The sequence below is a fragment of the Palaemon carinicauda genome, chromosome 6 (assembly GCF_036898095.1).
Source record: "Palaemon carinicauda isolate YSFRI2023 chromosome 6, ASM3689809v2, whole genome shotgun sequence".
Classification (NCBI taxonomy): Eukaryota; Metazoa; Arthropoda; class Malacostraca; order Decapoda; family Palaemonidae; genus Palaemon; species Palaemon carinicauda.
The window spans coordinates 4,696,454-4,703,953 of NC_090730.1; the positions used below are offsets into that span (position 1 = coordinate 4,696,454).

Sequence of the window (7,500 nt, forward strand, 5' to 3'; positions counted from 1 at the left end):
TTGCATAATTTCTTAGTTGTTACAAGAATTGTTGATTGGTGGGAGGCAGTTCTGCATGCAATAGTTTAGAAGGTGTTGATAATGACAGCTCTAAGCTACGTGGTTTAAAATTTATTGCTGGTTTGGAAAGTGTTTTGGGAATAATTCTGCACAACGTACTTTGATATTTTTGCACGACACACTTCAGCACTTTTGTTCAACAGACTTTAGTATTTTTGCACGACATACTTTAGCTCAACAGACTTGTCCTTTTGCACAATACACTGGTATTTTTACACAACGCACTTTAGTACTTTTGCATAACACATTTTAGTATTTTTGAACAACACACTTTAACACTTTTACACCACACTCACTAGCATTTTTGCACACCACACTTTAGTATTTTTGCAGAACTCACTTGAATACTTTTGCATAACACACTTCAGCATTTTTGCACAACACACTTCAGTATTTTTGCACAACACACTTCAATACTTTTGTATAAGCATTTTTTCAAAACACACTACTATTTTTGCACAACCCACTTTAGCATTTTTTGCACAACACCATTATTTTTGCACAACACACTTGAGCATTTTTGCTCAACGCACTAGTATTTTTGCACAACACACTTTAATACTTTTGTACAACAAACGTTAGCATTTTTGCACAACACACTTAGTATTTATAAAACGCTATGAAAGGAATGTTTTAGCTGTTGGTAGTAATGATTCAGAAAAAAAAGTGCAACAGAAAGGAAAGGTGCTCGGTTAGTAAGAAGAAAATGCTCTGACGGAACCGCTCCTCCCGTTATTTTGAGACCTGACCTTGCAGTTCATTACCCCATCAATTATTATAAAGCGTTCCTTCTGTGTTTACAAGATCTGCCTCGCTATAAGTGATGACGAATTCGAGAACCGACACAATTTGTGGAAATAACTTTATCTGCGGTGCTTCTCAGAAGATAAATTCAGAGACACTTGCAAAACAATGCTAATTATAATTCAGACAGTAATCGGAAAGTTTCTTCATCTACATTTTTTCCTTAAATTCACTTCGTCTATTCCCTTAGCTTTACTTCCTCTATTCCTTTTTTCCTTAGCTTCACTTCCTCTACTTCCTTTCTCCTTAGATTCACTTCGTCTATTACTTTTTTCCTTAGCTTCACTTCATCTATTTCCTTTTTCCTTAGATTCCCTTCTTTTATTCCTTTTTTCCTTAAATTCACTTCCTCTATCCCCTTTTTCCCTAGCCTCACTTCCTCTATTCCCTTTTTCCTTAGCTTCACTTCCTCCCTCTTTTTTCTTTAGATTTACATCCTCTATTCCCTTTTTCCTTAACTTCACTTCCTCTCTCCTTTTTCTTTAGATTTACTTCCTCTATCCCTTTCTCCTTCGATTGACTCCCTCTATTCTTTCTTTTCCCTAGCTTCACTTCATCTATTCCCTTTTTCCTTAGCTTCACATACTCTATCACTTTTTCACTTGGCTTCACTTCCTCTATCTCCTTTTTCTTTTATCGTCATTTCCTCTACCACCTTTTTCCTTTATCTTCACTTCTTTACCACTTTTTTTCCTTATCTTCACTTCCTCTACCACCTTTTCCCCATATCTTCACTTCCTCTACCACCTTTTTTCTTTAGCTTCACTTCCTCTACCACCTTTTTCTCTTATCTTCACTTTCTCTACAACCTTTTTAACTTATCATCACTTCCTCTGCCACATTTTTTCCCTTATCTTCACTTCCTATACCACCTTTTTCTCCTTATCTTCACTTCCTCTACCACCTTTTCCTCTTATCATCATTTCCTCTACCACCTTTTTTCCTTAGCTTCACTTCCTCTACCACCCTTTTCTCTTATCTTCACTTCCTCTACCACCTTTTTAACTTAATTCACTTCCTCTACCACCTTTTTCCCTTATCTTCACTTCCTCTACCACTTTTTTTTCTTATCTTCACTTCCTCTACCACATTTCCCCTTATTTTCACTTCCTCTACCACCTTTTTTTCCTTATCTTCACTTCTTCTACCACCTTTAGCCCCTATCTCCACTTCCTCTACCACCTTTTTTCCATATCTTCACTTCCTCTACCACCTTTTTCCCTATCTTCACTTCTTCTACCACCTTTTCCCCTTATCTTCACTTCCTCTACCACCTTTTTTCTTATTTTCACTTCTACCACCTTTACCCCTTATCTCCACTTCCTCTACCACCTTTTTTCCTTATCTTCATTTCTTCTACTACCTTTACCCCTTATCTCCACTTCCTCTACCACTTTTTTTCCTTATCTTCATTTCTTCTACTACCTTTACCCCTTATCTCCACTTCCTCTACCACCTTTTTCCCTTATCTTCACTTCCTCTACCACCTTTTCCCCATATCTTCACTTCCTCTACCACCTTTTTTCCTTAGCTTCACTTCCTCTACCACCTTTTTCTCTTATCTTCACTTTCTCTACAACCTTTTTAACTTATCATCACTTCCTCTGCCACATTTTCCCTTATCTTCACTTCCTATACCACCTTTTTCTCCTTATCTTCACTTCCTCTACCACCTTTTCCTCTTATCATCATTTCCTCTACCACCTTTTTTCCTTAGCTTCACTTCCTCTACCACCCTTTTCTCTTATCTTCACTTCCTCTACCACCTTTTTAACTTAATTCACTTCCTCTACCACCTTTTTCCCTTATCTTCACTTCCTCTACCACTTTTTTTTCTTATCTTCACTTCCTCTACCACATTTCCCCTTATTTTCACTTCCTCTACCACCTTTTTTTTCCTTATCTTCACTTCTTCTACCACCTTTAGCCCCTATCTCCACTTCCTCTACCACCTTTTTTCCATATCTTCACTTCCTCTACCACCTTTTTCCCTATCTTCACTTCTTCTACCACCTTTTCCCCTTATCTTCACTTCCTCTACCACCTTTTTTCTTATTTTCACTTCTACCACCTTTACCCCTTATCTCCACTTCCTCTACCACCTTTTTTCCTTATCTTCACTTCCTCTACCATCATTTTCCCTTATCTTCACTTCCTCTACCACCTTTTCCCCTTGCCTTCACTTCCTCTATTCCTTTTTTTTCTTATCTTCACTTCTTTACCACTTTTTTTCCTTATCTTCACTTCCTCTACCACCTTTTCCCCTTAGCTTCACTTCCTCTACAAACTTTTTTCTTATTTTCACTTCTACCACCTTTACCCCTTATCTCCACTTCCTCTACTACCTCTTTTCCTTATCTTCACTTCCTCTACCACCTTTTCCCCTTATCTTCACTTCTTCTACCACCCTTCCCCCTTAGCTTCACTTCCTCTACCACCTTTTTGTCTTAACTTCACTTCCTCTACCACCTTTACCCCTATCTCCACTTCCTCTTCCACCTTTTTTCCTTATCTTCACTTCTTCTGCCACCTGTTCCCCCTATCTTCACTTCTTCTACCACCTTTTCCCCTTATCTTCACTTCTCCTACCACCTTTTCCCCTTATCTTCACTTCCTCTATCACCTTTTTCCCTTATTTTCACTTCCTCTACCACTTTTTCCCCTTAGCTTCACTCCCTCTACCACCTTTTTTCCTTATCTTCACTTCCTCTACCACCTTTTCCCCTTATCTTCACTTCTTCTACCACCTTTTCCCCTTATCTTCACTTCCTCTACCACCTTTTTCCTTTATTTTCACTTTCTCTACCCCCTTTCTCCCTTGTTCTCACTTCCTCTGCCACCGTTTTTCCTTATTTGCACTTCCTCTACCACCTTTTCCCCTTATCTTTACTTCTTCTACCACCTTTTTCCCTTATCTTCACTTCCTCTACCACCTTTTTTCCTTAGCTTCACTTCCTTTACCACCTTATTTCCTTATTTTCACTTCCTCTACCACCTTTTTCCCTTATCTTCACTTCCTCTATCACCTTTTTCCCTTATCTTCACTTCCTTTACCACCTTATTTTCTTATTTTCACTTCCTCTACCACCTTTTTCCCTTATCTTCACTTCCTTTACCACCTTATTTTCTTATTTTCACTTCCTCTACCACCTTTTTCCCTTATCTTCACTTCCTCTACCACCTTTTTTCCTTAGCTTCACTTCCTTTACTACCTTATTTCCTTATTTTAACTTCCTCTACCACCTTTTTCCCTTATCTTCACTTCCTCTACCACCTTTTTCCCTTATCTTCACTTCCTTTACCACCTTATTTTCTTATTTTCACTTCCTCAACCACCTTATTCCCTTATCTTCACTTCCTCTACCACCTTTCTAACTTATATTCACTTTCTCTACCCCCTTTCTCCCTTGTTCTCACTTCCTCTGCCACCGTTTTTCCTTATTTGCACTTCCTCTACCACCTTTTTCTCTTATCTTCACTTCCTCTACCACCTTTTTCCATTATCTTTACTTCTTCTACCACCTTTTTCCCTTAACTTTAATTCTTCTACCACCTCTTTCTCTTAACTTTAATTCTTCTACCACCTTTTTCCCTTACCTCCACTTCCTCTACCACCTTTTTTCCTTAGCCTCGCTTCCTCTATCCCCTTTAGCAGTTACGGCTATATAGAATTTGTGCATGTAACAGACATCCAGTATCACCATTAATAATTCTGTCCATGTGCCATGACATACCAGAGGTCTTTCATTCGCTTTCCTGTCAACCTGGAAACCAATCTCACTGGAAAAGCTGTTACAGTTTGAGAGAGACTGTAATAATAATCGGCCACAGCATACGCATTTTTTTTTACTGTTTTTTATTTATTCATTTATTTATTTATTTTTGGGATGTATATTCATCAATATTTTCTGAATTATCGTTTGTATTTGATATGAGTTACAATTTGATTTCTATTCTAATTAATTTCAATTAATTTTGAAAGATCGTTTTACAAGTTTCAGTTTTTTGGAGTATCTTAGAATCGAATGTATCAAAATTGATATAACCGTAGATACAACAAAAACAACGACAACAATAATAACAACAGCAACTTCAAGAAAATAAAGATAACAATCACCAGTCACAACATTTGACAACTTGATTTATTAATAGGATCAGTTACAACCAACATCATTACATTTCTCCTTGCGTTAAATGAAATATAACAACAACAACAACAACCATAATAATAATAATAATAATAATAATAATAATAATAATAATAATAATAATAATAATAATAACAGGTCAATAAAAAATTCATTTGCTAAGAGGAATCAGCTACAAGTCTACAATCAACATCGTGTTTACATTTCTCCTTACGTTAAATAAACTAGACGAAAATAACATAAGCAAAATAAATAAAGACATACAACTCCAAATGTGATTTCAAAATCAAAATAAATAAAACGAGCAAAAAGATATATTCTAATAAGCGTTCTAAGCCGTTCACGTTTGGCACACAACAACACGAGCGCATTTAGTGTTTACACATCTATCGTGCACTACTTGCGCTTACGTAAACAAATCAATCATAGCTTCCATATGGCCTTTGCTGAGGTAAGAACATATAACCGTATATTATACATATAATTTTCCCACACATACACACACACACACACACACACCACACACACACACACATATATATATATATATATATATATATATAATATATATATATATATATATATATACGAATATTAATATATACATATGTATCGATACATGTACATATAAATTATATAAATTCACACTCGAGTCGAATATTAATATATACATATATATTAATATATGCATATATATATATGGAGAGAGAGAGAGAGAGAGAGAGAGAGAGAGAGAGAGAGAGAGAGAGAGAGAGAGAGAGAGAGAGAGAGAGAGAGAGAGAGAATAACTTAAAACATATTCCTCTCATCTATATAACAAACACATACACATACACATACACACACAAACATATATGTATATATATATATATATATATATTATATATATATATATATATATATATATATATATATGTGTGTGTGTGTGTGTGTGCGTATGTATGTTAGTATGTTAACCTGTGGCTATTTGAAAGACAGGGTGGACGTGTGTGAATCAGCTTCTCGACCAAAACAAACTCGAACTGGCGACAGAAACATCCGGTAACCGTCAAGATCTGTGTCTTGTTTTCGACCATTTCTTTATTCTCTATTTCTTCTTCACGACTTAGGATTCTCCTTTCCTCTGTTCTTAAAATATTTCATTTTTCCTTGTTTCCTTTCCTCACTGGGCTATTTTCCCTGTTGGAGTCCCTGGCCTTATAGCATCCTGGTTTTCCAACTATGGTTGTAGCTTGTCAAGTAATAATAATAATAATAATAATAATAATAATAATAATAATAATTAAAGGTATAGGTGTCTGGTTTCAGTTCCATTTTCATCAGAATAGATACTCACCAGAACGTCAGCTGGGCAAGCCCAACCATCCACTGTGGTGCTCAACCACAGCAGTGGCCTCCTCAGTAAACACCTTAAACGTACCGGTTGGGATCGATCTGCTGCCATGAGAATGTTAAGCGAGGCTAGTACATTGATTATTCATATCTGACTCTTGTGCCTTTAAAGCTGATAATATTTTAGTAAAATCAAACTGATTTTTCCATAAGAAAACACCTGCTCCATTTCTTATCGAGATTTCTCCAAACCGCAGAATCATATTTTCTTTTCGTCTGTTGAAACTAATATGCCATTTCGTGTTATACTCAATTTTATCTTTTTTTTCCTCAAGAATAAACTTTATCATCAAAATTCCTCCCTTTTCAAAAATAATTTTCTTTTCCCATCAAAATTCGCGATTTCCCCATCAGAATTCTTCCCTTTCCATCAAAAATCCAATTTTCTATCAGATTTTCTCAATTTCCATTAAAGAAATTCCCCCTTTTCCATCAAAATTTCCAGATTTTCCAAAAAACTCCTATTTCCATCAAAATCAATTTTTTTTTATATAGAATTTTCTCTTTCCCACCAGTATTCATCTTGTTTTAAACAATAATTACTTTTCTTCAACAAAAGTCTTCCTATCTCCAGCAAAATCTATTAATACTTTCTCCTCCTCTTCTGAGGAAACTACTTCTGCATTCTTCTTCTATAAAATAATCCTTCCAGCTCAATCTGAGTTTTTCACTTCATTCTGTATTAATGTATTCGAAAATATTCTATTCACTCAAGGTCAGAAATAGGTTTCGCTTACTGAAATAATATTTTAGCCCCCAAAAGTTATCAAAATTACCCAAATAATATTTCCCATACCAAACCTACCCCACTACACTGTTTAAAAAAGAACGTAAATTTAATCGGAATTTCATGAAAATATACAGCCGTATTTCAGGAAAATACAGGCGACCATAATTATACCCTACTTAGCTATCATATTTTACGGGTTGGTAACCGTAATATCACTCCTTTACATCAATATATCCGTTTTTTGAAACGGCAAATGCCTGGAAACATTTATTCCATGATTTTTATCGTTTTTATTCAATGTCAAATTTTTAACAGCGTACCTCTTAGATCTACTATAATCCATTTCTTTTAGCGATGCATATTTGC

General features: G+C 35.6%; 1 protein-coding gene across 1 annotated transcript in view; it reads right to left on the bottom strand.

Annotated features, from left to right (window-relative positions):
• Nucleotides 1-7,500, bottom strand: part of LOC137642345 (collagen alpha-1(XV) chain-like) — a 283,519-nt gene that overhangs the window by 133,726 nt on the left and 142,293 nt on the right. The gene's annotated exons all lie outside the window — the stretch shown is intronic.